The sequence below is a fragment of the Aotus nancymaae genome, unplaced genomic scaffold (assembly GCF_030222135.1).
Source record: "Aotus nancymaae isolate 86718 unplaced genomic scaffold, 86718_ANA_hifiasm-v0.15.2.pri h1tg000014l, whole genome shotgun sequence".
Taxonomy (NCBI): domain Eukaryota; kingdom Metazoa; phylum Chordata; class Mammalia; order Primates; family Aotidae; genus Aotus; species Aotus nancymaae.
Genome location: NW_026988425.1, coordinates 98490814 through 98513692, shown reverse-complemented (window position 1 = coordinate 98513692; position 22879 = coordinate 98490814). Strand labels below are relative to the sequence as shown.

Here is a 22879-nt window from a genome sequence, read left to right as displayed (position 1 = left end):
CTCTAAATAAGTCTTGTGTAATGAGTTTCATTTTTGAAGGTTCTGTTTAAATTTCTGTTGTGCTGTATTAACTATTTTATCTAGGGAAAAGGCCTATGGGGTACCTTTTATTTAAGTCAATTGTAAGTGCCAGGTCTTAATTAATTTTAATTTTATATTCATTGGTTTAGAGCATCAACCACCACCACAATACATTTTAAGGCAATGGGTGCTGTGACTATCAGAAATTGAGGAAAGACAATTGTTCTAATAGCTACTTGAAGCATACCTATGTATTGTCTATTTTATATGCAGTACATCTCTAAAATTATAGTGGCATTTTATTTAAATGTAGTAGGATTCACAGAAAAAAAAAACTTGATTTGAGCTTATTCATAAAAGCCATGAAAATTTGCTAGTAAGTGCATTTCAACAGATGTAAAAGTTAATTCAAAACCTATGTTGTAATGGCAAAAGCTAATTAGTGTTTTTTAATCTTTTTGTTATATAAATTATTTTAATAAAATTTAAATTTCTAATTGGGTCAAATCAGGGACATTATTTCAGTTTTTGTTTCTTCTTTCTGCATCTAATGGTAAACTGGGTTCTCCCTATGCTGCTCATATTTATAAATTTCATCCTCTAGTGAAGCTTAACCTTCGGCAATGATTATTTTATAGGGTTTTAGGACCCAGGCTTAAATTAGGCTTGAATTTAATCCCTTGACTTTGCCATGAAGGTGCCATTGGTTTTTTTTTCCTAAAACCCTGCGAAGTAGTATTTTTATTTCAACAAAGGAACAATGATCAGTAACAGAAATTTTATTGTGTAGAGTCCTACTGAGCCCTCCGCTTTTAGGAAAGTGATTTCAGTATGTCACACAGTAACTGTTTTTCCTCTCCAGGAGCAGAAATCTAATGTGACTACATATTGCACAGCCTGTCACTCTCTACCCTGAGAAGACCAAAGAGTGGGGCACCAATGCTTGGTTGAGACACACAATCAACAGTTACAGAGTATGTGTTGCTCCTTTGGGCCTAGCATTAGTCAGAGTTTATGCTGAAACAGAGACACACTCTTCCATCTGAGACATACAGACAGAGGCACATGCCCCAGAGTCACTTCAAGAAGGGCCTCAATCCTACACTCTTGTCCCTAAACCCCAATTATAACTTCCGATCTAGGTGAGAACGAACCACGGAAGAATTCAGGAAATATGGGAAAAAGCAGCATAGAACAAAGCTTGCCAGCCAGGCAGCAACAAAACTCAAGAGTATGCTAAGAAGCAAGCAGCAGAGCTAGTTAGCAAGACAAAGCAAGACCAAAAGGCCCCCAGTGGTGGTGGTCATTGCCTGAACACTCTTTTTTTAAAAATTTATTTTTATTTTTTGAGACCAAGTTTCACTTTGTCACCCAGGCTGGACTGCAATGGCATGATCTTGGTTCACTGCAACCTCCGTCTCCCAAGTTCAAGTGATTCTCATGCCTCAGCCTCCTGAGTAATTGGGCTTACAGGTACATTCCGTGATGCCCAACTAATTTTTGTATTTTTAGTAGAGATGGGGTTTCACCATTTTGGCTAAGCTGGTCTTGAACTCCTGAGCTCAAGTGATCTGCCCGCCTTGGCCTCCCAAAGTGTTGGGATTACAGGCGTGAGCCACCAAGCCCAGCCTGCCTGAACACTCTTAACTATGCCAATAGTTGTGTCACCTTGCAGAGGCAGAATGGACCTTCCCACCCAAAATTTGGTTCAGATGTCAATACTAACCTACAACACACATACTAACAGGGTATGAAAAGGTTTATTACTCACATAGTGAAGCTTTCTGGGGAGAGCAGGGTGGGGTCCTCATCAGGTCCTAGAATGTCAGGAGAGAGCAAGGAAAAGAGACTGAGTTAGAATCTTTTGTCCCTAAACCGTACTGTTGTCCTGAAACCCCAATTATAGGGTGGTGGGGTGGGATGAAATGGGGCTGGGGTTAAGATTTCCACTCACAGGTTGATTGATATGGTGTGATCTGAACTTCCCATTGCTGCTGAAAAGGAGAGCATTCATGCTTTCTTATCGACTTGTCCAGATGCAGGCTGAAGGGGAAGAAAATCGGTAGGATTTGAAAGCTATTAGCAGTCGAACACAAAAAATGGGGTCAGACTATTACAAAGATCATGACCAAAGGTTCTGAGGCCAGTGAAAACATACAATTTTGAAGGAATTAAAACTGCTGCTGAGTGGCAGGGATATGGTTTGGCTATGTCCACACCCAAATCTCATCTTGAATTGTAACTCCTACAATTCCCATGTGACATGGGAGGAACCCAGTGGGAGGTGATTGAATTATGGGGGTGGGTCTTTCCTACACTGTTCTGATGATAGTGAATGAGTCTGACAAGACCCAATGGTTTTAAAAATGGGAGTTTCCCAGCACAAGCGCTCTTTGCCTGAGGCCATTCACGTAAGTTGTGACTTGCTCCTCCTGGCCTTCCATCATGATTATGAGGCCCCCCAAGCCATATGGAACTGTAAGTCCAATAAACCCCTTTCAAAAATGGCCCATTCTCAGGTATGTCCTTTATCAGCAGCGTGACAATGGACAAATACAGGCAGAAACTATGTTAAAAATAAAAAGGGAAGGACATAGCGAAACAGGCTGTATGTTGGCGAGACTGGACAGGAACTCCTGGGATCAAGTGACCTTCCTGCCTCAACCTCCTGAATAGCTGGGATTATAGGTGCATGCCACCATGCCCAGCTTATTTTATGCCTTTCTTTGCAGAAGTAAAAACATCTATACTTTGACATGAAAATACAGTGGAGAAATTAGTATCAGAAATGCATAAGAATATACTTTGTCTATTCTTGGAATGTATTTTATGCTAGCTATATAAAAAAATGTTATTTACTCTTCCTACTTTCTGAATAGAAAGCTCTCAGAGTATTCAGAGACAAAAGAAAGATGAAATAACTGTCCTAGTTTAATCCTGCTAACTTGTAGCTAATTAATTCTAGTTCCATTTATTTTTATTTGATTGGTTGTATAATTTCTATAAGTTTCCATTTAAATAATGCATATCGATAAATTGTGTCTATGTCCTTGTAGTACACATACACAGAGAAAATTCTGAAATTTACACAGCAAGATAAATACAGCATTTTAGGTCAATTTAAAATATTTATTTTATAATGGCAACTAGAATTTGCCAACACATTCCAATTAGAAAATTCAAAGTGTCTGTTAGTTAAAATTGGTGTTGTATGTATATGAGAGTCTAACTGAAAAAAAAAAAGCTGAATCCAAACTAGTTATATAAGCAGAGATCATTTAAAGCAGGGATTTGGTTATATGAGTGCTAGAGAACTGTAGCAGGCGAAAGGATAAGACAGAGATGAAAGCAGGAAGAAGCTAAGATTCATTCTTAGGAAGCAATAAAAGGAATCCAGCACTGGAAGAGGAGGGTCCTGAGGAGCTGGAGCAGACGACTGAGGAGGTGCTGCTGCCCAGCTGCTTCTGGTTCCTTTGAGGAGTTGTAGGAAGACTGGTTCTGGGAGTGAAGAAAAATTATTGGCAGCCAGAACCAATTGCTTCTGCAGGAACTAAGAGCCATTGGCTGAGTGATACTCCAGGAACAGCAGGCAAATGGGAAAGGAGGAGCCCTTTGTCTGCCTGCAAACTTCTGATCTCCTCAAAGGACTTTTGCAGTAGAACTTAACTGAGAGTCAACTGGCCAGCATTCATGCAATGTTCACAGGCTCAGCTCTGGAATCCTAAGAATGTACAGTTTAAAGCTGTGAAACACTAGCCTAATAACTGGAACAACGTAGAAAACTTAAAATCATCTGGTGAACTTGTAATGTGGATGACCTCAAATGATAAAGAACACACTTCGGAAAGAGGAAGCTGTTTTACATTTAAGTAGAGAAACATACAGTAGATGTATGTAAGGATGAGTACTTCCTCCCCTCTTTTCTGTTTGGTACTAGAGTAACTTTTGATAAACCACACTGCTGGGCCATAATGCAAGAATACTTTTAATTTAGTGCTAGATTCCCAATACTCTAGAGGTAATTTCTGAAGCTTCCTTTAGATACTACTTACTTGGCAGTAGTGCAATATTGATTAATTCAACGAGTAAATATTAAGCATCTTCAATTTTCTGGGCATTACAAATGGCTAAAGTTCAGAACTTAGAAGTCTTAGGAACAGAGTAGATTTTGCAAAGCCAGTTTCTCCTGGTAAATAATAGAAATACTTAACGATAATATCTACAACTTATAACTGTGATAAAATCAAAATAGATTTTACCAAACTCTGAGCAAATTTAAAATATGAACTAATCATCTTTCTCTTTTTGTGTTTGCAGAAAAAAATAAAAGCAGAATCCAAACTAGTTACATAAGCAGAGATCGTTTAAAACAGGGATTTAGTTACATGGGTGCCTGAGAACTGTAGCTGGCAAAAGAATAAGACCGAGATGATAGCAGGAAGAAGCTAAGATTCATTTATAGGAAGCAATAAAAGGAATCTAGCACTGGAAGAGTAGCTGAAGCAGACCCCTGAGGAGGTGCTGCTTCGCCTGGGGCATGACTTGGTACTATACCCACATGGATCACGTAGGCTTTCATTCTAGGTAAGCCAGCATGTTGCTGGTAGCCCAGAGGTCAGCAAGCCTTAGGTTTACTGCACTAGTGGATCTTATGTATACTGGCCGCCCATTTCCGGATGGTGGTTCTTGTTTTTACTCGGTTTAAAGCATGTGGAGAGATCTTGCTTTTCTTGCATGGCCTGAAGACTGAAAGGGTGATTTGTACAGACTGCAAATACACTGTAAGTTAAAGCATAACCTATCAATTCTAAACATGGTGTAATTCAATCTCCTCCTTTTCTAATATCATAATATACTATAATTTTGGATAAAAATGATTAATTATAGAAAACACTTCTATATGGTGGTATTAATTTTCTCAGGAAAAGTTTACTGTGTTAACAGTTCAATCTTTTAAGAAGAATTTAAATGATTGTCTACTAGCGGAAGCCAAGCATTCTAGACTCAACACCACACGTGCCTCCCTAATGCCTCCTCATTTCCACTGCAGATTCTATGATAGATGTTAATCCCAAGCAAGTATGTCCTGATAGAGGTGGTTCTTCCCTTTTCCAACTAAATAGATGTGACAGCAGTTGACGATAAAATCGATGTTAATTCTCAGTGAATTATGTTCATATGAAAATAACCCAGTGTTCTAAGTAGAGGAAGACAAAAAAAAAAAAAAAAAAAAACCTCAGAAAACAAAGAATTAAAGTCCTGTTTTTGGCTTTTGTTTGTTTTGTTTCTATTACAAACAAATTTAACCTCTAATAATCTGGGTTTTTGTTTTTTTTTTGAGATGGAGTTTCTCATCATGCAGGCTGGAGTGCAATGGCACGATCTCTGCTTATCGCAACCTCTGCTTCCCAGGTTCAAGGGATTCTCCTGTCTCAACCTTTCAAGTAGCTGGGATTACAGGTGCCTGCCACCCCCCCAAGCTAATTTTTGTATTTTTAGTAGAGACAGGGTTTCCCCATGTTGGCCATGCTGGTCTCAACCTCCTGACCTCAGGCGATCTGCCTGCTCCGGCCTCCCAAAGTGCTGGGATTACAGGAACGAGCCACCATGCCTGGCCATGATCTGTTTTTTAATCTTTCTTTGTCTTACTTCACTATGTACTACTGGTGAATTGAATAGTAAAAGACCACTATTCAATTGATACTTTAAAAATCTTATTTATATATTATATAATATATTGATATATATTATAACAATATATAATAAAAATATATATCATTACATATGATATATATTTTATATAAAATATATATGCCAGAGCCACACCTCAGAGCCCTGGCCCCTCACCACCTGCCGAGTTCATCTATTACTGTGTAGACGAGGACGAGCTACAGCCCTGCGTGAATATATTATAAAGATATTTGTGCGCTTCAGAAGAGGTGGCAGCGGAGACGGAAGAGGGTGAGGCGGAAGGCGCAGGAAGGACCTCACCTCTGGTGTACCCGCCTATAGCGGCAGAAGATACCGGCCTGGCGCCACACTGGCTACTGCTGCTTCCCGTAGTCTCCATGGCTGAGAACTGGGTGAACAGCCCAGCCCTCGGCCCTGGCTGGAAGCGCCGTGAAGTCCTTCGCAAGTCAGAGGCTACCTGCGGACGCTCAGACACCTATCACCAGAGGAGACAGGATCCGAAGCAAGGTTGAGCTGACTCGATACCTGGGCTCTGCATATCACAGATAGCTCACCTCCTTCGACGGCAAACAAGGCATCTTGTGCTGTCCGGCCGCCAAGGCCCATTTGTGGCTGTCGCCAGCAAGAAGGGAAAGAAGCCTTCACTGCCAGCCAAGACTCGGAAATGTCACGTTGGACCCCAGTGTGGTGAGGTCGGGAAGGATGCCCCAAGGGATGAGACCAAAGCTGACACTGATACAGTCCCAGCTTCATTCCCTGCTCCTGGGCGCTGTGAGAACTGTGGAATCAGCTTCTCAGGAGATGGCACCCAAAGGCAGCGGCTCAAAATGTCGTGCAAAGACTGCCGAGCACAGAGAATTGCCTTCAACCGGAAACAGAGAATATTTAATAGCTGAGGGTGTGGAGTATGCTGGGGCTGTCAGACCCAAGAGGACTGTGGAGGTTTCCGCATCTCCTTTCACCCTCCCTGCTCTGGTCTCAGGCGCCAGTCGAAATAGTCCAGCGACGTCAGCTATGAGGTAAACACGGCGGACACAGGGGAAGCTGTGACGCCAACAAAGATGGCTGCCAGGCGGCGCCCCGGAGCCCGGCTACTGCCTCCACCTCCCTCTTCACAGCCCACAGAGCTGCACCGCAGAGCCCTGGGCTCTCGCCACCTGCCGAGTTCATCTATTACTGTGTAGACGAGGAGGCACTACAGCTCTGCGTGAACCGCCGGCAGAACCGCAAGTGCGGGGCCGCGCAGCCTGCTTACGGTGCATGGACTGTGGCCGCTGCGACTTCTGCTGCAACAAGCCCCAATTCTTCCCTCTTCGCGCCCACAGAGCCGCACCGCAGAGCTCTGGCCCATCGCCACCTGCGGAGTTCATCTATTACTGTGTAGACGAGGAGGAGCTACAGCCCTGCCTGAACCGCCGGCAGAACCGCAAGTGCGGGGCCGCGCAGCCTGCTTATGGTGCATGGACTGTGGCCGCTGCGACTTCTGCTGCAACAAGCCCCAATTCTTCCCTCTTCGCGCCCACAGAGCCGCACCGCAGAGCTCTGGCCCATCGCCACCTGCGGAGTTCATCTATTACTGTGTAGACGAGGAGGAGCTACAGCCCTGCCTGAACCGCCGGCAGAACCGCAAGTGCGGGGCCGCGCAGCCTGCTTATGGTGCATGGACTGTGGCCGCTGCGACTTCTGCTGCAACAAGCCCACATTTGAGGGCAGCAATCAGAAGCGCCAGAAATGTCGTTGGTGCCAGTGCCTGCAGTTTGACATGAAGCGGCTGCTGCTCAGTGTCTGGTCAGAGGCTAAGGATGGGGCAGGATCGTCCATACCTTATGGTCATCGAAAGAGGCCCAGCTCTGCGTGACGGCATCATCTTGGCCCTACCTTGAAGCCCAGCTTGGCTACTCGCACAGCCCAACCAGACCATACCCAGGATCCAACGAAGCAGGCAGGAAGCAGGTGGTGGCTTTGTGCTGCCTCCAGGCCCTGTTGCAGCTTCCACAGAAGCCCTGTTGCAGGAGGCCTAGTGCTCTGACCTGAGTTGGGTTGTGGCCTTACCCGAAGTGAAGCAAGAGAAGGCAAATACCTAGGACGAGTGGACACCAGACACAGCAGTCAGCTTTCCTGATTTCTCCTGTATTGGTGCCTGACTGTCCTAGCAAGGCAGTAGACCCAGGCCTGCCATCTGTGAAGCAAGAGCCACCCAACCCCTGAGGAGAACACGGAGGAGAACAAGGATGAATATGTCTCCAAATTGGCCCCAGAGGAGGAGGCAGGAGGGGCTGGCATACCCGTGATCACGGAGATTTTCAGCCTGGGTGGAACGCACTTCCGAGACAAAACGGTCTGGTTGCCAAGGTATGGCCTACACAGTGAGGGGTGGGGAAGGAGTGGGTGTCGGTCAGATGTGGGCCCTGAGTTTTGAAAGTATATCCAGCAGTTTGGCATGGTGTGGTGGGAGGTAAAGGCCCACAGGTACTATGCTGATGACAGTCAATGAGGGGTGTGTGTGTGTGTAGGACCCTAGAGATTTCTCCTGAGATCCACCCCAATAGCATTCTAGGTTAGGACTCTCCTTTGTGGATAGGAGGAAGACTTGACACTCTATGATGAGATTTGAAAGAAAAAGATAAGGAGTCTGGTCCCTGTTTTCCTAAGAAATTTCTATAGGGGTCAGCTTTAATACATAAATTTTTATTCAGAGAATAATCATTTGGTGTCTTGAAGGCCTTTCGAGTCTCCAGGAGACCTCTGGGTGGGCTGTTGCTTGACACTGAGAAATATGTATCAGAAAAGTAGTGCTGGGCTTGCCTGTGCAGTGGGATGGGCAGGAGATACGGGTTCTGAGCTGGCTTTGTGAGCTGGGTTCACACATTGTTTTATGATCTCTGGTTGCCCTGCACTCCTAGAGCAGCTTCTGTGGAAGGACTTGGTCTGGATCTCTTGAGCCTTTCCTGAGCCTATTGATGTTAGGAAATTCAGCTGCCATGCAGAACTGTCCCTGTGGGCCTGGCATAGGTCAAAGGGTAGATGCTCGTAAGGACTAGGATGATGGGAGGACAGGGGAATGCTGCTTCCTGCAGAATGTTGACAGAACCTGCGTAGAGCCCCAGACAATGGGAATATAAACTGTTGGCCTAAGCACATGGATTCCTTTACTCCTACAAACCAGCTCACCAGGCTAGAAACCCTTCCATCTATATTTGGTCAATTACAGAAGTACTGACTGAGTTCCTGCTGGGTGCACAGCATTGAGAGCTATGAGCCCTGCAAAGCTTACCCATCAGGAGACACAGGCTACCTACCTTCAGGGAGTTTATAACCTGTGGACAAACTGTCTATAATGGTAGTTTTTAGAAGATATGAAAAACATAAAAGATAATTAAGGGGAAATGGATGGAGGACACAAAATAGTAAATGGTTTTGTAATGCTCCATTTCACACATAGCAAACTTCATTTAACATACAGACCTGCTCCCTCTTCTCTAGGTCCAAAGATCTTAAAAAAATGAGCTAGAAAGCATTAGACTGGAGGCTTCTACAGACAGTAGGATTCAGGGTGATATTTGCAGACTGGCTTTATGAGAGACAACACTGATCTACTATGGGTTGGACCCTAGACTGGTTTCCAGGGCTTGTGTGTGAATCAACCCTAGGAGGAAAAATCTACCACCAAACCAGAGGAGCAGGCCTAACAGTACTTTGAGTTTCTAGAAGTAAGTGAGAAAGGAAGAGAAAGAGTAGAAAGTTGGTGCATCTTCTCTTTCCCAAGAGCCTGAGTGTGATAAGAAGTTGGATTTTAAGGGTGGGGGAGCTGAGGTGGGGAAAGGTAATATAATTAAACCCACCACAAAACAACCTAAATAAGCCATCTTCATAAATAATTCTAAGTGGCTTCTGGATGAGGCCTGGCAGTGTCTCTACACACTTCCTCAGGGAAACAGCAATTGAAAATGTAATTGAATAAATGAGGAAAGGAAAAAAAATAAGATAAAACAAACAACAACGAAAAAGATATTTTTGATATATATTTTTAAATGCATTTTTAATATATGTTCTTATCTATCAGAAATATTGTTATAATATTTATATATTTTATATTTATATATGAAATATATAACATAATTATATGTCATCAATATATAATAAAATATATTTCATTATGTATTTCATGTATAAGGTTTTTAAAATATCAATTGAATGCTAGTCTTTTACTATTTAATTTTCTATTACATAGCAAGATAAGACAAAGAAAGATTAAAAAACAATTCATTAGGGGTTAAATTTATTTATAATAGAAACCAAATAAATGTATGTATTTCACTATACATTTATAATGGGGTATGTGTGTGTGTGCATATATATATATTTCTCTTGGCCTACTGATTACACCGGTTTTTGTCATTTTATTTCTTTCCTTTCATCCTAGTATTTGCAAATGCAGTTTGTAGCAAAAATGCACAGGTATCAAAGACTGAGTTCATCACCACTCCTTTCCAAATCCTAGTTTTTTATAGTGATGTATAGCAATCAGGGCTAATTTTATACAATCATCACTTCCATTTATAAGCAGAAACTAAGAAGAGTTTTCCTTCCATGGAAACAATTTTAGAATTGATTGATGGCTCCCAGAACCTCTAACAATATCTTATTTAACCCATAACATACCTGAGCCATTAAGGATATAATAGGAGAAAACATAGATGGAAGTAACAGTTCCATGAAGAAAGTCATTAATTAAGAGTTCAAATTGTGAGCCATGTGATACCTCCACAAGAGGAGAGGCAGTAGGTGGAATCAGCATTTTGACCACAGATAATCTGCGTGAGAAGTTTACTTAGCTATAAAATACAGGCACTGATATTATTAGGTTGGTGCAAAAGTAATTGCAGTTTTTACCTTTGAAAGTAATGACAAAAAACACAGTTTCTTTTGCACCAATCTAATGTCTATATTATAGTGCTCTTTTGGAAAAATACATGTAAACTTACCACCAGGTTTGGTGTTTAATGAGCATGAGCTATTACCATCATCGTGATTTAATGAGTATGACCTATTACCATCAGTTTGCCCTTTCTGCATCGACTGGGAAGCTGGAGATAAGATTGATGCAGGAGTGGATGAATGTGTGTGATTCACAGTCATTCTGAATGTGAAGTTAGTTTGGTAAGTTCCTTCAGGACTATGCGTATGTGGGTGTGGGTGTTGCTGTGACAATAAAATCTGGCCAAAGATAAGGGATTTGGGACTTTATATTAGAAAGAAAAGAACATTGCACTTGGAGGCAGGAAAATTAGACCTGAGTTCTGATGCATGAATACTTCTCTGTAACCTTTGATTCAACTACTTCATTTAAAAATAAGTCAAATGATATCCAAACAAAAACCATGGTAGATGTGATTTTCGAATTATGCTTGTAAAAATTGTGTAGTGCTTTAAAGCACTGTAGATATGCAGTAGTCTACCATTACTATTATTATTGTTATAAGTAATAATCAAGATTATATTTTGGTCCAGGAACAGTTCCTCAATCACCCTTTTATTTTCTTTATAGAGGCTCAAGGAACAAACATGTCTGTTTTCCTTTGAACTATCATGACCCAGATGATCAAATTAACTTTCTTCTGAATGTATACATAAGAATCTTACAATATTTAACCAACTCTTTAGTTTCCATTGCAAATATAGCCCATTCCCCAACTTCTTTGGTGAATTTCTCCTTTCCCTCCCTCCCTCCTTTCCTTCCTCCCTTCCATCTTCCCTCCTTCCTTCCTTCCTTCTGTCTCCCTTGTTCCTTTCCTTCCTTTTTTGTAAAAAAACTGTAGGTCATTTACTGCTTTAAATAAAAAGTACTCAGTTAAAGTATGTGCAAAAGTTGTAGTAAATAAGTAAATTTACAGAAAAACAGACATGATGTTTTGCTTAGATCATTTAAAGAAGAATTCATTTTTCATAAATTGTTTTCAGAGAAAAGAGAATAGGAGAAAGCTTTATTTACATTTATAAGGACTGATGCTTACTTTAAAATAATAAGATGTATCATAGTAATCATGGTTCTTAAATAAAAGTCTCTTTGGAAGGAAATTTAAATCTATTAAGTTGAAAGCAGGATGCTGCCAGAGGAAACAGTGTTCTCAGACGGAGAGTGAATGGTAAGGTAGGGCGAAAAGTGAGAACTACACAACATAACCTTGTTTTATTTTCCTTTCTCTGATACTCTAGCAATTGAGAAATTCCAGAAATACATGCCCTTCTCACCATTTCAGGGAATTTTATCTGTTATTTACCAATAATTAGATTTTTAGAATTCAGCTACCAAGGTCAACCAATCTTCTTATTTCTGAACTTGACCAAGCATAAGAGACACTTGGGAAACTTTTTCCTGAAAATTCTGATTCAAAATATCTAGGATGTGCCTCAGAAATTAATATTTTCAACAAATAACTAGGTGAATCTATTGATACAGTCATTGCAATAGTACTCTCATGTTATTGCTTTGAAGCTAAAAACGCTGAGACTCATTGTAGTAAATGAATCAGTTGCAAGATTCCAACTCCATAAATGAGTTAGTGCCAGACTCGTGTTAAGAACCCAGATCTCCTTTTAAAACAGAGCTCTGTTTTCTTTTAATTCAGGGTCTGACTGATGTGAAAAAATAGCACATGTCTTTGTACCAATTGGTATTCGCCAGTCTATACCTCATAAGGAAAATAATATCAAAATATAAATTGTTTTCACCTTATGTACTGATGAAAAGTAGGACAAGCTATCCAAATACTTTTAACCAATTTTCATTTTTGAGGTGAACTAGGATTTAAAACTAGAACTTAACAAGTTTACAAGAAGTGGTTATAAACTGAAATAAGTTACTGAGGCTGCAGAATCTCTTTCCCAAGGGATAGATTCCTTTCTCTTTTTAATGCAGTAAAACCAATAGGTAGGGGAAAAGACAAGTTGACTCTCTCCTAGAAATCTACTTTAGCACTGTAATCTATTAATTTACTATCTCTTTCCCTTTTTATTCCAATTTTCCTTTATTCATAACAAATTTCTAATAATTACATGCGCTTCAATGCGACCTATGGATGAATGCAGGGCAATAACACAGTTACAGTATCTTATTATTTTTTTCTTTTTTAAAGTTTAACTTCTATTTTAAGTTGAGGAGTACGTGTGCAGGTTTGTTGTACAGATTATTTTATCACCCCACTACTAAGCCTAGTACACATGAGTTATTTTTCCTGATTCTCTTCCTGCTCCCACCCTCCACCCTCCTGTCAGCTCCAGTGTCTGTTGTTCCCTTCTCTGTGTACATGTGTTCTCATCATTTAGCTCCCACTTATAAGTGAAAACATATGATATTTGATTTTCTCTTCCTGTGTTAGTTTGCTAAGGATAATGACCTCCAACTTCATCCATGTACCACATTTTCTTTATCCAATCTGCCATTGATGAGCATTTGGGTTGATTCCATGTCTTTGTTATTCTGAATAGTGCTGCAATGAACATACATGTGCTTGTATCTTTATAATAGAACAATTTATATTTTGGGCATATATACCCAGTAATGGGATTGCCGGGTGGAATGGTATTTCTGTTTTTAGGTCTTTGAGAAATTGCTACACTGTCTTACACAATGGTTGAACTAATTTATGCTTCTACCAACAGTGTTTAAGTGTTCCTTTTTCTCCACAACCCCACTGGCATCTGTTATTATTTCTCTTTTTAATAATAGCCATTCTGACTGGTGTGAGATGGTATCTTATTGTGATTTTGATTTGTATTTCTCTAGTGATCAGCAATGTTGAGCTTTTATTCATATTCTCATTGGCCGCATATATATCTACTTTTGAAAAGTGTCTGTTTCTGTACTTTGCACACTTTTAAATGTTTTTATTTTCTTGTAAATTTGTTTAAGCACATCAAAAAGCTTATCTATCACAGTAAAGTAGGATTTATCCCTGGGATGCAAGGTTTGTTCAACATATGCAAATCAATAAACGTAATTCATCACATAAACAGAACGTAAGACAAAACACCACATGAATATCTCGATAGATGCAGAAAAGGCTTTTGATAAAATACAACATGCATTCATGTTAAAAAATCTCAATAAACTAGGTTTTGAAGGAACATACATCAAGATTCTAAGAGCCGTAGATGACAAACCCACATCAACATCATACCAAATATGCAAAAGCTAGAAGTATTGTCCTTGAAAACCAGCACAAGACAAGGATGCCCTCTCTCACCACTCCTATTCAACATAGTATTGGAAGTCCTGGCCAGAGCAGTCAGTCAAGAAAAACAAATAAAGGACATTGAAATTGGAAGAAAGGAAGTCAGTGTATTCCTATTTGCAGACGACATAATTCTGTATCTAGAAAACCCCATAGTCTCAGTCCAAGGGCTCCTTAAACCAATAAACAACTGTAGCAAAGTCTTAGGATACAAAATTAATGTCCAAAATTCACTAACATTCCTGTAGACCAACAGTGAAGCTGAGAGCCAAATCAAAAACAAAGTCCCATTCATAATTACCACCAAAATAAATAAATAAATAAATAAATAAATAGGGATATAGCTAATCAGGGAGGTGAAAGATATCTACTGTGGGTCAAAATGGCCAGGGCAGACCTACGTTATTTCTAGTTAAATGATTATAAACTTGCTTTGCTTATTGTACACTGAAGTTTATACCCTGAACTAAGCTGTATCAAATATTGGTGCAGTAAAATAGAAATCAAGCGGCAACCGGAGGCCTACGGTAAAGACCATCTGAGAGCACTGTAAAACCGTGGAACATGGCGGGGTGGTTGCAGAGCAGGAAATATTGCTTTGATCCCACGAATGCCTTCTCAACATAGAGTTGCATGAGTGTCTCATAAAGAGGGCTTATGCAATATCTCTGAGAAGGGAGGCAACCTCTGCTCACAAGATCCCAGAGAGTCTTTGCAGATGGAAGCTTGTAAGGAGGAAAAGCCTTGCAGGGCAGAGATTACTGGAATGACACAGGTTCTGCCTAGGTTCTCAGAATATGGGGTAATCTTGATTGCTCTGTGTCCTCAATGCTCCGAAGATAAAAGCCCCATGATGCATTGAGTGTGGTCAAACCTGGTGGCACCTTATCCACTAAGCTTCTGATGCAAATGCACCTTGGTAGCAACCAGTGGTAGAATTCAGTAAGTTTGCATAAGAATCTCGTCTGCTACTGAATACTGCAGACCACACCTCTCCCCCTTGTCTCTCTTGCCCACATTAGTCTTAAGGCCTTGCCCAATAGTTTCGAGTCCTCCCCTGATCATCCCTCCTTGCTCCCTCACCCCTCAATTAACAAGTGTGTACACCTAATAAAAGCACGTGGAGCCCAGAGCTCAGTGCCAATGCAGTTCATCCTGTGTGAGAGTGTGTTGGACCCCTAGACCCATGCTGTGAACTTCTACTCTTGTGTCTTTGTCTTTATTTCCTTTTCTCACTCCCTTGTCACTGCTTGGATATGGAGTACCATGCACAGGGGTAGGCTGGTTCCCAACAGTCTACAAGGAGAACTAAAAACTATTTTAAAATTTATATGGACTCAAAAAGGAACTCAAATAGCCAAGGCAATCCTAAGCAAAAAGAACAAAGCTAGAGGCATCTTGCTGACTTCAAATGATACTACAGAGGTATAGTAACCCAAACAGCATGATACTGGTACAAAAACAGACACGTAGACCAATGAAACTGAATAGAAAATCCAGAAATAAGACCACATACCTTTAACTATCTGATCTTTGACAAACCTAACAAAAATAAAATAAAACCAATGGGGAAAGGATTTCCTGTTCAATTAATGGTCCTGGGATAACTGACTAGCCATATGCTGAAGATTGAAACTGGACTCCCTTTATTGCACCATACACAAAAATTAACTCAAGATGGATTAAAGATTTAGATGTAAAAGCCAAAACTATAAAAACCTGGAAGACAATCGATGCAGTATCATTCTAGACTTAGAAACAAGCAACGATTTCATAATGAAGAAACCAAAAGCAATTGCAACAAACGAAAAAATTGACAAATGAGATCCAATTAAATGAAAGAGCTTCTGCATAGGCAATAAAACTATCAACAGAATAAACAGCCTACAGAATGGGAGAAAATATTTGCAAACTATGCACCTGACAAGGATCTAATAACCAGCATCTATAAATAATTTATGCAAAACAGGTTATTTTTATCCAAGAATTATTAAGAAAGTCATAAAAACCCTTTTTCGTTTACCCATTTCATAGCTCATGCTTCTTTCTTGGCCATCAGTAGTCACAAATTATTTTTTAAGAAAAAGCCAAATACACCAATAGTAAAGTGAGAAACACGTATAAACAGATAATTTTCAAGAGAAAACTATAGTTGTGAAAATTCTATATTCACGATTGTAAGTAGTCAAAGATACACAAACAAATCTTTTTTACCTAGTAGATTTTTACTTTTTAAACAATAAATGATAATTCCAGAATTATAATTGGGATGCAAAGAAGAAACTGTCATTCTTTTTTTTTTTTTTTTTTTTTTTTTTTGAGACGGAGTCTCGCTCTTGTTACCCAGGCTGGAGTGCAATGGCGCGATCTCGGCTCACCGCAACCTCCGCCTCCTGGGTTCAGGCAATTCTCCTGCCTCAGCCTCCTGAGTAGCTGGGATTACAGGCACGCACCACCGTGCCCAGCTAATTTTTTTGTATTAATAGAGACGGGGTTTCACAATGTTGACCAGGATGGTCTCGATCTCTCGACCTCGTGATCCACCCGCCTCGGCCTCCCAAGAAACTGTCATTCTTTACTGGGAGATAGTCATTTTTTAAAAAATTCCTAAAAATGTCAATAGTCTATAAAATGGTTATTCTACTTTTAGAATTTATTCTACAGAAAAAGGAATATAATTATTTATTAATTCTTATACTGAACAAATATTGAGCATCTGCTGCGTGTCAAGCAACTTGGTGGTCACTGAATATATATGTTTGAGCAAAGTCAAGCACAGTCCATGCTTTCAGGACACTTATTGTCTAGTAGGGGAATTAAGAATTAACCAAATGATCACAAATGTATAATTAACTCCAAAAAAAAAAAAAAAAGCAAAGTACTATGAAGTTAAGGAAGGTGGTATTGTGAGCAAAGTACTATGAAGTTAAGAAAGGTGGTATTGTGAGACACATCCTCACTTTATTTTGGGGATGAAGTCTCACTCTGTTGCCCAGGCTAAAGTGCAGAGGCCCAATCTCATCTCACTGCAACCTTCGCCTCCTGGGTTCAAGTGAATCACCCACCTCAGCTTCCTAAGTAGCTGGAATTACAGTCACTACCACCACGCCCAGCTAATTTTTGTATTTTTAGTAGAGACAGGTTTTCACTCTGTTGGCCAGGCTGGTCTCGAAATCCTGACCTCAGGAGAGCCATCCACCTTGGCCTCCCAAAGTACTGGGATTACAGGCATGAGCCACTGCGCCTGGCCTCCTCACTTCTTTTCAATATTATTGCCCCTAAGAAAGTAACATTTCCACTGATATTTAAAAAAACAAAATTGAAGTGAACTAGGCAAAGAGTGTTTGGAAAAGGGAACAGCACATATGAGACTTAGGTTTGGCAAAGACACAGTCTGTTCAAAAAATTGAAATATGATTTATATTATATGGTAGAGAAGTAGAGAGGACCAGGGGAAGAAGACGAGGATGGAAATCGTAAGCACAGTGGAACCCTGGCAAACCATTTTATGGATATTGATACTATCCAAAAATAGCGATCTAGTGAACAGACTTAGCAGTGAGTAACAGAATTTGACTTGTCTTTTGAAAATGTCCCTCCAGCTGTAGCATAAAAAATAGAGTAGAGAGAGTCAAGAAAAGATTGTAGAGAACTAATTAGGAGGTAGATCCTGTCCTGTCTGTAAGAGAAAACTGTGGCTTATATCAAGCAGTGCAGTACAGATGGGGAGAAATTAATGAACTCAAATGATATATGTGAAATCTTTAGAACATACAATATGTTGGATATGGTAAAGGAGGGAGATAGTTGTTTTTTTTTTTCTTTTGAGATAGAGTTTCGCTCTTGTTGTCCAAGCTGGAGTGCCATGGCACCATCTCAGCTCATTGCAACTTCTGCCTCCCGGGTTCAAGCCATTCTCCTGCCTCAGCTTCCCAAGTAGCTGGGATTACAGGCATGTGCCACCATGCCTGGCTAGGCTAATTTTGTATTTTTAGTAGAGATTGGGTTTCTCCATGTTGGTCAGACTGGTCTTGAACTCACGACCTCAGGGGATCCACCTGCCTCGGCCTCCCAAAGTGTTGGGATTGTAGGCATGAGCCACCGCACCTGGCCAAGAGATTCCTTAAGAGGGACTCCAAGGCTTGGTGAAATAATGAAAAGAAAAATGATACCAATCAGAAAAATAGGAGAATTACGGCTGAGAGTAGGATTTTAGTACACTGTTTGGGATGGAAGATAAAGAGGGAATTTTTGTAGCTGATGTAGAGGAGTTCCTTGTGAGACTTCTAAGTGACTATGTTGCTAGATCACTTAGTATGTAGGGCTGCAAGTCAGAGGACAGTTCCAGAGTGGAGATATAAATATATGTTTTCTGGATATTTAATAATTGTTGAAGTTATAAACATGAGTGAGATTTTCTTGAAAATAAAAAGGGTCTTCAGAAGATCTATGGGAAATGTATATGATTAAAAAACTGCATGAATTAAAAAATATTTACACAAAACAAACTTGTACTAACTTGCTATATCTAGACAGGATCAAATTAGAGGCACTAAGAAAGATAAGACATTAATTTTCAAAGAGCCCCTATCTGAGCTACATGAATTCTGCTAAGTTTGAAGCAACAAACAACAAATGTATGATAAAACTTGGGTGGAAGAATGGTAAAATCATTGATGCTTTTCTTTCTTTTTTTTAATTATACTTTAAGTTTTGGGGTACATATGCAGATCATGCATGATTGTTACATAAGTATACACATGCCATGGTGGTTTGCTTCATTCATTCCCCTGTCACCTACATTATGTATTTCTCCTAATGTTATCCCTCTCCAATCCCCCTACCCCTTGCTGTCCCTCCCCCAGCCCTCCCTCCCGCCACCAGGCCCTAGTGTGTGATGTTCCCCTCCTTGTGTCCATGTGTTCTCATTGTTCAATATCCACTTATGAGTGACAACATGCGGTGTTTGGTTTTCTGTTCTTGTGTCAGTTTGCTGAGAATAATGGTTTACAGCTTCATCCATGTCCCTGCAGTTTACGGGGACGTGTGCTGCAAATAAATAAGCAGTTTACAAATGGATAACTTATTTTAAGAGGGGAAGAGGTGGTGTTAAAGCAGCAGAACATCCACATCAATTTTTGAGGAAAAATTAAGCTTGTTCATGTCTAATTGAAGGGGACCTACAACTAATAGTAGAAACAATAGCCAACATCATAGACATCTCCATTGGTTCAGGTTACACAATTCTGACTGAAAACTTGAAATTGAGCAAACTTTCTGCTCAATGGGTGCCAAAACCATTACCTCTAGATCAGCTGCAGATAAAAGCAGAACTTTAAATGGAAGTTAGAAACAACAGGGATCAGGATCCTGAAGCATTTCTTCAAAGAATTTTAGCAGGAGAGAAAACATAGCTTCACCAGTACAATCCTGAAGACAAAGCAGAATCATCGCGAGGGCTACAAAGAGATGGAAGTAATCCAGTTTAAGAAAAAGTGAACCACTCAAGTGCAAAGGTCATGGCAGTAGTTTGGGATGCTCAAGGCATTTTGCTTGTTGATATTCTGGAGGACAAAAGAATAATACCATCTGCTTATTTTGAGAGAATTTTGAGAAAGTTAGTCAAGGCTTCAGTAGAAAAATGCCAGGGAAAACTTTACCAGAATCTTCCTCTACCATGACAATGCCCCTGCTCATTCTTCTCATCAAATAAGGGTAATTATTTGGCATCCACATTACGGTCTGGATTTAGCTTCTTCTGAGTTATTTTTGTTTCTTAATCTAAACAAAAACAAAACAAAACAAAAAAAACACTAAGTGGCATTCATTTTCTTCAGTCAATAATATAAGACTCCTTAAGGAGTTCATCGTAAACAGTAGTGAATGATTCTACAGAAGAAACTAAGAAAAACACTCAACAGGGCTCAAAAGAGAACTGGAATATCTGATAAATAAGAAGCCAAAGGATGGAGTCTCAAAGAGCAAAACGTGACCAATGTTCACAACAAAGTCTAAGTAAGTTGAAGACAAAGATTGATGGATTCAGTGAGCTAGAATGATGCTGCTGCTTTAATAATGTGAAGTAGAGTGCAGTCATATTGGAGTGAGTTTAGAAATGAGTAGAGGTGTGAAAATTGAGGCATTGATTATGGAAGCAATATAAATGGAAAGGAAGATAGTTGTATAGTTGAAAGGGGAGATGGATTGAGAAAGGAGATTGTGTGTTTATTTTCATTTGTTTTAAGATGGAAGAGCTGTGAACATTAAAATATATACTTAATGAAAATGATCCAGTGGAAATGAAGGGATAGGGAATTTCTAATAGATTTCCTAGGAAAATAAAAGTTAGAGGATTCACCATGTCTCATAAATGAACATCCTTTATTCTAACTGGGCATTTGTAAAATATACATTAATTTGGGATATTTTACATGAGGAAAAAGTTAGAAATTGTCTAAATGGTAAGCCAATATTAACTTGACTAAATAAATAACTGAATAAATATAAATTACTATTTCCCTATCAAAAAATCTCTAGATCTTTATTTATTAAACTTGAAATATTTTCAGAATAATGAAATTGTCCAAATTTTCTCTTTTTGCCTTATGCTTAGTAAAATGTTTTGCATTTAACGGATGTTTAATATAAACTGACTAAATAAATATGTGGAGAAATATGCTATTTAGAATAAAATTCCCACAACACAAACAATTATGCAAGGAATATTGACTTAGAGATAGCAGTTCTTCATTCTTTATAAATCAGCTTAATTTTGACTCCAAAACTTCATTTCATGGGGACTTGTGGGAAATCCAGTCTTAATGTACAGTTATGCTCTTTTGCTTCCAGAGGCTACACCAGAGTTTCAGAGAGGCACCTCTGCTCACAGGCAGTGTGTAGCTATCTATGAGTTGGCTACGGTCTGGCCTCCACAATCTGTTATTTTTGTCTCATTTGGGCAGTGAGACTCTGGGTTATAGTCCTGAGTGTAGAGGCTGGCCCTCTGGTGCATCAAGCAGCCTTGTTTCCAGAAAATATCTTGACTCCCTGTCAGGACACTGCCAGAGAGTGAGCCCAGGCTTTATTGGCTTATGATTTATGCCTATCTCTCTAGACATTTTTAGCCGGTGAAGCATCCTATCTTCCTTATCTTTTCTTCCCAATGTGTTTAAACTTAAAGAAACAAAAGCTAGTTCTACAAGAAAAGCTCCATGAAGTATGAACATGTACCTTTTGGGAATGGGGCAATTTTAGGATTAAAAATATAGTATTTCAAAAATATAATAAATTTTTGGAATGGATGAGGGAGGGAGGGATGGATGGATGGATGGATGGATGGATAAATAAATAAACAGACCAGCAGAGCCTCTCTCTGTATAGAGGGACAGTGTGAGGACTTTTAAAATTTACTTTGTATTACATGACTTACTTTCTTTTTATAGGATTTTTAATACTTTCTGATATAATATTTTATTTAATAAATTAAACTCAGTGAAGCACTAGAAAAAATAGCTTTAATATTTTGGGAACATAAGTAGTTTTCCTTTCAAAAGTAGAGAAAGCCTATACCTCATACATGGCATTGCCCACTAATAGCACCAGCTTCTGAATGCCAAGGAATAGAGGTGTAAGAAATCCCTGTTCTATGTTGGCTCTTACGACCTTTTTGTAACTGTTGCGTTGGGGATACAATATATTAATTACATTCTGTACTTTTTTGTATTTTTCTTTCCTAAACTGTCATATTGTATATGTTACATACAGAATAATACATTTTTTTCAATGGACTCTATCCTGCTTTGCATTTGTGTAGTTTTTGGATACATTGTGAAAAGGTCTCCAATTACGTTTAAACAGGGTATAATAAATCACAGTGTTGGGAAATTTTATATGGGAAAAGGCAATGTTCCATACATTTGCCATTACTAAAATATATCATTCATCCATAAAAGCATTTGGGTTATGAAAGCAGCTTGTGCATGTTGATACCCTTGTGAGCATATTCTTGAATTGACTGAGCTTTAAAAATTTTGGCTCTATTTAAATTGCAATACTGTCCATGTTACTTGATCTAGTATTTTCTTCTTTTCACTTCACTCTCTTAGCAGTTTGAGATTGGGAATGAGAATTCTATTTTCTTCTTTTCCCCTTAAGTAATAATTTGTGATGACTGAATTCCTCTCAGTAATGCTGACAGGCATGTTGCCAACAACAGAGCATTCACTGCTTATTGCTGTTGACCCTGCTCTGCTGGACTCAGGGCTACACACCAAAGGAGCATATTCTGATCTTTCCCATAGAGAAAGTTAAAGTGAAGCATGAAATGATAGCTACCTACTGTTATTCTTGTCCGATCCTAAGAATTATACATGACCCTTCTTTTATCTTCACTTTATACAAAATTCTACTTGCCCTTGAGGCCAATGGGCTAGGAAGATAGAAGCAAAAGTAAAGCTTGCAAATGTTCAAGGCTAACGACTCTGTCAAAACAAAATCTCACTCTCATGCGTGTTATGCATATATTTGAGAATCTATCTTTGTTCCCTTGTGCCTTTTGGGAATTCAGTTCCAAGAAAGTAGCTGTCAGATATCAGGCCAAACCTTCAGCTTAAGGACTTTGGGCAGCAGCTACTGGGCACAGAAGCAGAAAAGAGAAGCTAGGATTAGAAGAACCAGGGATTTACCGAAGCTTAGGAAAACAGCTAAGCAGTGGATCTGCAATAGGCAGAAACCCAGGTATACAGAGACATAAAAATTGAAGATAACAATGAAATAACAGGTTGGAAGCTGTGACGGTAAAGAAGAAGAGTTCAAGTGCACATGGACCCTGGAAGTCATGTTAGGGCAGAGCTCCCACTAAGTGTGGGACCCACAACCATGAAGAGAATAAAGATTTTAGGCATTTTTCAGAGCTATTATTCAATAAAGGTGAA

At 39.6% G+C, this 22879-nt stretch overlaps 1 pseudogene; it reads left to right on the top strand.

The window, feature by feature from the left end:
- The first annotated feature begins 6089 nt into the window (after positions 1-6089).
- Positions 6090-9223, top strand: LOC105722380 (methyl-CpG-binding domain protein 1-like; annotated as a pseudogene).
- Positions 9224-22879: the final 13656 nt, after the last annotated feature.